The sequence below is a fragment of the Nannobrachium achirus genome, assembly GCF_963921795.1.
Source record: "Nannobrachium achirus genome assembly, chromosome: 4".
Lineage (NCBI taxonomy): Eukaryota > Metazoa > Chordata > Actinopteri > Myctophiformes > Myctophidae > Nannobrachium > Nannobrachium achirus.
This window is the reverse complement of record NC_137813.1, coordinates 31,047,960-31,057,959: the sequence shown is the minus strand read 5'-3', so window position 1 is coordinate 31,057,959 and position 10,000 is coordinate 31,047,960. Positions and strand designations below refer to the sequence as shown.

Here is a 10,000-nt window from a genome sequence, read left to right as displayed (position 1 = left end):
AGAGAGAGAGAGAGAGAGGGCTGATGGCCCAGGGAGTTAACGACACCATCTGCTCGCCTCACACACATCATTACTACTACAGCTGGATACACACCTCCATGACTCACCCCCCCCCCCCCCCCCCCCCCCCCCCAAGCAGAGGCGTCAATTTGGTATGGCAAGGTATGGCAGCTACAGGGGAAACAAATAAAATGTACTTCTTAAAATAAATTCATCATGCCTGTTGCTAAGGTATGGCAAGCATGACTGGTGTCTTGCACGCGCGCCTTCGCGCACGTGCAAGACACCAGTCATGTTTGCCATACCTTAACTTTTGCGGAACTGACACCACTGCCCATCTGCCCCTCTCTCTCTCTCACTCTGCCTCTCTGTATGGCCTTCCTCTGTCTGTCTGTCTGTCTGTCTGTCTGTCTGTCTGTCTGTCTGTCTGTCTGTCTGTCTGTCTGTCTGTCTGTCTGTCTGTCTGTCTGTCTTCATGTCCATCTCAATCTCTCTCTCTCTCTCGTTCTCCATCAACATCCTTTCAGTCCTAATCTCTCTCTCTCTCTCTCTCTCTCTCTCTCTCTCTCTCTCTCTCTCTCTCTCTCTCTCTCTCTCTCTCTCTTCTATATGCCAGTCTCATGGCTTTCCTTTGTTGTCGGTCTATTTATTTCTCTCCATGTTCCTCGCCGCTTTCTCTTTTTTTCTCCCCATGTTCTCCCCCCCTCCCCCTCCTCCTCTCTCTGCCCCAGTTTCTATCCCTCTCTCTCTCCCATCTGTGCACCTGTTTCTCTCTCCCTCCGTCTACCTCTCATCATGTCCCTCTCCCACCACACGCCAAGCTCTTCAGATGCTCTCGTTTCTCATGGCTGCATACCCCCCCTCTCTCTTTCCCTCTCTCTCTCTCTCTCTCCCCCCCGTTTCCATCTCTCACTCTCACTCCTCTGTCGTCACCCCCCCCCCCCCCCCCCCCCCAGCCCCCTAGCGCTTGGCAGACAGCGTTTGGCTTTTTGCTGACTTTACCGTTTTTGCCATTTCTCCAGTACTGAATAATTCACCACAGACACTGTTATCTGGAACACACACACACACACACACACACACACACACACACACACACACACACACACACACACACACATGGACCAGTAAGCGCACACGCGACACGCATGCGTGCACACAGCTTTCCATTTCATTACAACCAACGGTACAATACGTGCGTTTCATTACGTTGTCGACCACATGGCAGTTTACCACTCTCTGAGGACATCCATCCATCTCTCTCTCTCTCTCTCTCTCTCTCTCTCTCTCTCTCTCTCTCTCCTATGCACCGTTGCACCCATGCACTGTTGCACCCCTCATGTTTCATCAATGTAACTTCATTACCCATCATAATAGTCAGTGGTGGGAAAAAGTACTAACAATATGTCTTTACTCAAGTAAAAGTATCAATACTGCAATAGTGATACCCTGTTACAAGTGAAAGTTAGCTATTCAAGGTGTACTTGAGTAAAAGTACAAAAGTATTGACATAAAAAAGGTTTTCAAATGTCTAAAATGTATAGACAGTTGTAGTGGAGTAGAAATAAAAGTATTGAAATTGGGAATACCCTGTTACAAGTGAAATTTCTGTATTCAAGGTGTACTTGATTAAAAGTGCAAATGTTTTCAAATGTCTAAAATGTATAGACAGTAGTAGTGGAGTAGAAGTAAAAATATTGAAATTGCGGACACGCTAGTAAAGTAAAAAAAAAAACTAAACATTTTACTCAGTACTTGAGTAAATCAATGTAGTTATTTACACCACTGTCTCTCTCACTCCCCTCTATACCGCACCTTTTTCATCATTGTAACTTCATTACCCACCATTATAGTCCCCAGTTCCCAGTTTCCAGGTCCCTAGTAGAGATGGGATGATATGAAATATCATATAAGAAATCATGTTATGAAATTGTGACCAAAGAAATTGCGATTTACAATATTGCCGCGATAATCAAAATATCTGCAACATCCATTATCCTGGGGCGGAACATAATTATGCCCAAAAATAGCAGATCTACAAGCTCACAGCGTGTCGCATTGCGAGCTTGTAGATCTGCAATTTTTTGGCAAAGAGATTTGGTACAGAATGAAAAAAAGACTGTATCAAGTACGTTATTTCCAGGTCTGTTTTACCAATTATACAGGATTTAAATGGTTCCTGATATGCAGCTCAGCAAATAAAAGGTGACTTGATCACAGTGCATGACGGAGGATAATTTCACAATACATTTTAATCTCCACGATACGATTATTGTGAGTGTTTTTTATCACAATACACGATAATAAGGATTATCGTCCCATCCCTATAGTCCCTATAGTTTCGTGTGCCATTCTGTTGGCATGTGTGTGTGTGTGTGTGTGTGTGTGTGTGTGTGTGTGTGTGTGTGTGTGTGTGTGTGTGTGTGTGTGTGTGTGTGTGTGTGTGTGTGTGTGTGTGTGTGTGTGTGTGTGTGTGTGTGTGTGTGTGTGTGTGTGTGTAGGGCGCGTGGAGGAAGATGTGGGTCTGTGGTTAGTGATGATGTGTGCATGTGTTCGCCTGCTGATGTGTAGGGCAAGTACAAGTGGGTTTTCATGTCCCATGTTCATCTACTGTGTGTGCGTGTGCGCGTGGGTGCGCGTGTGTGTGTGCGTGCGCGTGTGTGTGTGTGTGTGTGTTTGTGTGTGTGTGTGTGTATGGTGGTGGGGTAAGGGTCTCTGGAGTGAAGCACGTCACAGCAGAGATGTCATGCATTAAGTCCATGTGACTCTGGTATTTCACATGGCTGGTTGTGTGTCTCTGTCAGTCTTACCGTATATTAATGAAAAATTAATTTCGTATCTTTATTCACTGTTCAGCAATTGGTGGATAGCTTTTCCCTGTGGCAGAAGTATGTAAATGAATAATGGGTGGATACGATCTTTTTTTGTCATCATCTACCCCTCTACTCGATGATCTATGCCTGTCTTTTGTAATTCACTCTCCCCTCCCCTCCCTTCCTCTCCTCTGTAGTCTGAATGTGTTCCAAATGAAATGGCCAAGGCAGCAGCATAACATATCTATCATGGCTCAGCAGCATAACAGGAGTAAATAGGAGCTTCTTATTAAATCACATTAGCTTCATCGATTTCACTTTTTTTTCTCCCCCCTCTTCACTTTCTTTTGGCTCAGTTGCCTTTCTGACTCTTTCCCCAAATGAGATTTCCACTCCTGGTGGGCCAATGCGTCAGTTAATGTATTACTGTACATGAACAATAATGTTACTTTACCATTCAGTCAATGTATTACTGTATGAGAACAATAATGCTACTTTACCATACAGTGTACCATACAGCTAATGTATTACTGTACATGAACAATAATGCTACTTTATCATACTGTATTGGAACAAAATGGTGCTTGCACATCAAATCCAAACTTTCCAATGATGCATTTTATTTTATTCTCTACTCGAAGTTACGAGTTGAGAGTTTGTCATGACTCTGTTTGGATCCTTTCGGATGAAAACCCGTTGCAACTGTATTGCACAACAAGTACACGCGCACTCGCACACACACACACACACACACACACGCGGTGCGCGCGGTTGGCTGGATTATAGATGATGTCATGTTGATTTATGCATGCACAGTGCATGTGCTGAGCAGGGTGCTTTCTACCTGTCAACACCTGTCACGTGTCAACAAAACTGCATGAATATTTCTGTGTGTGTGTGTGTGTGTGTGTGTGTGTGTGTGTGCTGTGTGTGTGTGTGTGTGTGTGTGTGTGTGTGTGTGTGTGTGTGTGTGTGTGTGCGTGTGCGTGCGTGCGTGCGTGCGTGCGTGCGTGCGTGCGTGCGTGTGTGTCAGAGAGGGAGAGAGAGAGAGAGAGAGAGAGAGAGAGAGATAGTTTGTCATAATACTCAGTAGGATCCCCAATGTTAACTCATTAACTCAGTACTGTATGTGTGTGCGACGTGCGTGTGCATGTGCACGTGCGTGTGATGGTGTGTGTGTGTGTGTGTGCGGTCCCTGTGGTGTTCCCAGTGCAGCAGCTCAGCCGGAACAAAGTGTTTTAATGGATCAGTGAATGACAGATGTACAAATGACCCCCTATTGACAGGCCCATCACTGAGCAAGCTGCCCATGCCGTCCCCATGATGTGGAAATCAATAAGTACAGTAAAGTAATCGATACAGTGTGCTGTATTGACGCGGCGGGGCCCCTCGGTCCCTGGCTGACCCTCTGAACCAATAGTAGAGAGAGTTTCACCATGATGTCATCACCATGATGAGGTAGTTTGAGACTCGCCCGGGCGGGCGAAACACTGCATGGGCACCACAAATCTGTTCATGGCACGGCTCCTTTGAGACGAGCCGTCTAGAAGAGGCTGTGTGTGCGTGTGTGTGTGTGTGCGTGTGTGTGTGTGTGCGTGCGTGTGTGTGTGCGCGTGTGTGTGATCTTGGAAACTGCTGGACTGATAAGCTCAACATGTCTTGTGCACACTGCCAGTAGGCCAAGGAAATAACTTAAGTACTTAAGGACTATTTTTAACTTTTTAGAATTCACCATTTTATACTAGAAGTCAGTGGATGTTTGTTTGGAGTGAAATTTCACCCAAAACATGGCTTTCTTTTTTTTACTTTACTTTAGTATTTCAAATTTCGATACTTTATACTTCTATTCCACATCTCAGAAACAAAAACATTGTACTTTTATTCTACTACAATTATTTGAAAACGTTATTTACTTGTTGCTGTAGATTTAGATTAATATTACAACATATGCATTAACCACTTCAGCCCTACACCTAATACTTTGGCTCTTTGAAAATAGCAAATCTACAAGCTTACCTCATACAGTATAGCTTTGCGATGCGTTGTGTTGTTAGCTTGTAGATCAGCTATTTTCAAGCTTTGTATCCACAAGTTTCCGCGGGAGTTTACTGGAGACTATCAGGACCAAACTTCCGGGTTTAACAGCAGACATACAAGCTCACGTCGCGTCGCAGATGCAACCCGTTGTGAGCTTGTAAATCGGCGGCGGAACCTCGGTGCAGACGTTTGCGCAATGCACTATGGGGCGTAGGAAACTCGTGGATACATTTTGAACTTGTGTAATAGGACATTCTGCATAATTAGTACTTTTACGTTTGGTACTTTAAATATGTTTTGTTGCGAATAATTTTGTCCATTTACTCTTTACATTTTTGAATAAAGAACTTTTACTTGTAAGTATTTGACATAATCGGTTATTGATACTTTTACTTATATACTTTTATAAGTAATGTTTTTGGGGGGGTGATCCCTTTAAGAGATTAGGTTCAAGCTACTTTGCTCCAGTTGGCTGTGTACGGCCTCTAGGGGCCGCTATTGCAGCTTTTACTCTTGTTTGAACATAAAAATAAAACGTCACCCTTTTTTTTTCACTTATAAGCTGCGCTAAACCTCCATAATTCCAAATCCCATGAGTTTATTTGAAGTGGTTTACACAGGCTGAGTAGCGGACCAGTGAATGACAAATATACAAATCGTTTTTTTTATGTGAATTGAGCACATTGAACGCACACTCAAATGGCTCTGCAAAAGCTCCCTGCCCCATTTCAAATAGGAAAAGCTGGCATTGGGAGATATTACCTTTTTTCCTCTTAGACTGCAGGGTGTTGCAATAAAAAAACTCACTCACTGTTGACAAACTGGTCCAGTCCTTAGCTGAACCTCTGCTGTTTGTTCCTCTGCTTACTCAAATACTCTACCATTTTGAGGTACTTGTACTTTACTTGAGGATTGCCATTTTTTCAATACTGTATCCACGAGTTTCCAACGCCCCATAGTGCATTGCGCACAAGCTGTACCGAGCTTCCGGCGCCGCAGCCGAGTGTGATTTACAAGCTCACAACCGGCTGCATCTGCGACGCGACGTGAGCTTGTATGTCTGCTGTTAAACCGGAAGTGTGGTCCAAACAGGTCCAAATAATCTCCAGTAAACTCCCGCGGAAACAGGTAGATAGATTTACCCAACTATGGCAAACATTATACTTTGTACTCCACTACAAGTATTTGACAGCTTTGGTTACAACAAGCCAGATGCATGTGTCTACACTATGCGTGTGTGGGGGTATAGATGGATATGCACATGTAATGTGATGATGTTCATGTGCAAATCAATGTGTGAATAGTAGGCTAGGCATGCATTCCTGTGGACATCATGTATGCATTAGCATGCATGCACGCTCACACACATCACTCACACACTATGTTGGTGCAAAAGTGTTTGAGTGATAGCCAGAGAGGGAGAGATAGAGGGGGAGAGGGCGTGATGATATTCATGTTTTATTTGTGTGAGTGTGTCCTTTGGTAGGCCTCATTGCTGTGTGTGTGCGTGCGTGCGTGTGTGCGTGCTCGTGCGGGTGCGTGCGTGCGTGAAACCTTGTATCTCCATAACGTCGTTTTTTAAATTATTATTTTAAAAACAATTTAAAATAGTGAAAATAGAAGATCTACGTGTGCTTGTAAATCTGCTATTTTTGTGCGACACTTTTGTACGATGAAGTAGGTCTTTAATTACGAAAAACATACACATTTGAAACTTGGAGATACAAGGTTTCTGCCTGACAGCGACGATATAAGAAAGCCCTACTTCAATCTACGAGTGTCACACAAAATGATGATGTTTCCACCCGACCGCAACGATCTGGGGAAAACGCACACATGCACAGCCCTTACTCAGAGGTGTTCAAAGTTAACCAAATGGACCTGCAAGGGTCCATAAAAGGGTCAACATTAAACCAGTTGATTGGGACATGGCATGGACAAAATGGATCGTTTGTGGTTGCGTGGGGGTAAGGCGGATATGTAAAACATGTAAGTCAACGCAATGTTAAGTGCCATGATGTGTGTGTGTGTGTGTGTGTGTGCGCGCGTGCACCCGCACGTGTTTGTGTGTGTGTGTGTGTGTGAGAGAGAGAGAGAGAAAGAGAGAGAGAGAGCAATTTAACACACGCACACGCGCACACACACGCACACACACACACACACACACACACACACACACACACACACACACACACACACACACACACACACACACACACACACACACACACACACACACACACACACACAGACACACACACACACACACCCTACAGTATGTGCATAAGGGCAGTGTAATGAAATGGATGGCTCCACCGTGGCCCAGTTCTGACTCCACATCTCCCCATGATGCTCTCCCCTCCCCCTCCTCCTTCCTGCCCTTCCTCCTCTCCTCCTCTTCCATCCCTCTTGTTTCATCCCCCTCTTCTAATCTACATCATCACTCCTCCATCTCCCTTCCTTCACGTCCCCGTCAATCAATCACCACCCTCGCCGGCCACGCCCCTTTCCTCTGGTCTCTCTCTCGCTCTCTCACCCAAGCGAGATACACGTGAAGTAACAATGAGGCCAGTTCAGCCACTTAAACCCTATATGGTTGAGCTGAGTCCTCAGGGCTTTATACTAGTAGCATATACCTTTTCTGTTTTCGACTCTACGTTAATTGTCTGAAAGTAGCCGATCGAGCTTGTACTGTAGTTCTACAGTAGCTATTCTCTGCAACTAAATTGGGATGCTGGGGTTCAGGCAGTTCAGCGTGCTTTGCATACAACATTAAGCAAAGGTATAACGCTTTTAAAAGGACTGGCAGTTCAGCGTGCTTTGCATACAACATTAAGCAAAGGTATAACGCTTTATAAAAGGACTATTAGAATACAATCAAAACAAAAGAAGTGAAAATAAAACGGAGACAAATTACATTGCAGGATAATATTTCTTCTCCCTCTCTCCACCTCCCTCCCCCACCCTGCAGCCCTTCTCTCTCCTCCTCACCTGATGTCACCTGAGCCACCATCTGCCTGCAGGCCTGGCCCCCTATGGGACGGTTTGGGACAGGATTGGATGGGTTTTAGGGTGGGGGGGCTGATGGTGATAGATAGGAGGTGGTGGAGGAGGATGTAGGCTTGTGTGTGTGTGTGTGTGTGTGTGTGTGTGTGTGTGTGTGTGTGTGTGTGTGTGTGTGTGTGTGTGTGTGTGTGTGTGTGTGTGTGTGTGTGTGTGTGTGTGTGTGTGTGTGTGTGTGTGTGTGTGTGTGTGTGTGTGTGTGTGTGTGTTTCCCCGAAGGCTTGTCCCCCCAATAGTTGCCTCCTCTCGGTCCATGCTCATTGACACATGTGGGGAGGAGGAGACAAAAGCATTCCGCTAAGGACTAGCACTAGCTCATTAAAACAGTGGTTCTCAACCTTTTCAGGCCGCAACCCCCAAAATAATAACTGGGGACCCTCCCCCCACCCTGACGAGCATTAAGTGTCGAGGCATTACATTTTGTATGACACGGTTCTAACGCGTTGTGAGCATGTTGATCGACTATTTTCACAATATCTGCCTCTAATATTTGACAATTTCGCCAATGTTTAATATGTCATTTTAGAGGTGTTAAAAAGGCCTTAAATTGTCACTTTAGAAACACTTTTACAAACTCTAGTATATACTGTACCATAGATATTTTCCACTCTACCCTCCTTTAGAGTCTCTCTCTCTCTTCTTTCTCTCTCTCTCTCTCTCTCTCTCTCTCTCTCTCTCTCTCTCTCTCTCTCTCTCTCTCTGTGTCCCTGTGGGAATAGACATGGATGTGGATGATAGTCATGGTCATGGTAGGTAGCCGTCTGCTGTTGATGAAACTCATATATACAGCTGACATACAGTAGACACCTGCAGCTCAGACAGACAACACACACACACACACACACACACACACGCGCGCGCGCACACACACACACACACACACACACACACACACACACACACACACACACACACACACACACACACACACACACACACGCACACGTACTGTACGTGTGTGTGTGTGTGTGTGTGTGTGCGCACGCCGGTTTTGAGTGTTTATTGGTAATAAAGTCTAAATTGAGGCAGAAGTGCTGCGGGTGTTATATGGAGAGTTCTGAAGAGACTGAGAACTCCACTAAGTAGGTCATCCGCAGACACACGCATGCACGCACGCACGCACGCACACACACACACACACACACACACACCACACACCACACACCACACACACACACACACACACACACACACACACACACACACACACACACACACACACACACACACACACACACACAGCAGCAGGAGGATGAAGTAGATTTTGATTATCTCAGCCTCTCCTTTGTATAGCCCTCTCGCAGTAAAGCTCCCTGTGTTCACCAGGGTGTACAAATGGACCCAATAAGGAGCACATAAGGATCCATTTTGGTCTACTTTTTACCCTCTCAGAGTCTAAGATTACAGGCAGCGCTCATTCCTTTCTTGTTATTTTCTCTTCAGTTGAAGAGCTCTGTATCAAGGCTTTTCTCTCCATCTGCTTTCATCCAGTGTTGATTAAACATATGACGTCTGGGTGCTTCTCAAAGTCTCTAAGTGGGGTCCGTGGACCCCCAGTCCAAGGGGTCCCTGACCCCAAAATCCCCCCCCCCCCCCCCCAACTACATTAGCTGTTTAACTAAATAGCCGATCTACAAGTTTACGATGCGTTGTGATACAACACAATGCGAGCTTGTGGCTATTCTCAAAACATCTTTTTGAAACATTTTAACAACACAAATCTTGTACACTTACGTGGGTCCCTGGCACAAAATATGTTCAGCTCAGCGATAGGCCATACAGGCCTTCACTTCAATAACATGGGGTCCTTGACATGAAAACTGCCCTTTCAAGTTCAAAACCTGTGATCCGAAAGCCGTCTGTTTGAACCTCCCCAAGCTGACGGGAAGTTGTGGAGAGCCAACGAGAATCCGCTTCCCCCTTATTACCACTATACAATACCGCTGAGGTGCCCTGAAGGCTGAAGCAACATGGACTTAACCCTGCGTAAACGATGGTATATGGTTATAGTAGACTCTGTTGTGGACTGGGCCAAATCCCTGTTGGGGGCGCTGTGGGCTACACAGAGCTGGAGGAGTGGGCGGTTG

General features: G+C 45.4%; 1 protein-coding gene across 1 annotated transcript in view; it reads left to right on the top strand.

Annotated features, from left to right (window-relative positions):
* Nucleotides 1-10,000, top strand: part of grin2aa (glutamate receptor, ionotropic, N-methyl D-aspartate 2A, a) — a gene marked incomplete at both ends in the record, with an annotated part of 269,807 nt that overhangs the window by 66,384 nt on the left and 193,423 nt on the right. The window lies entirely within an intron of this gene.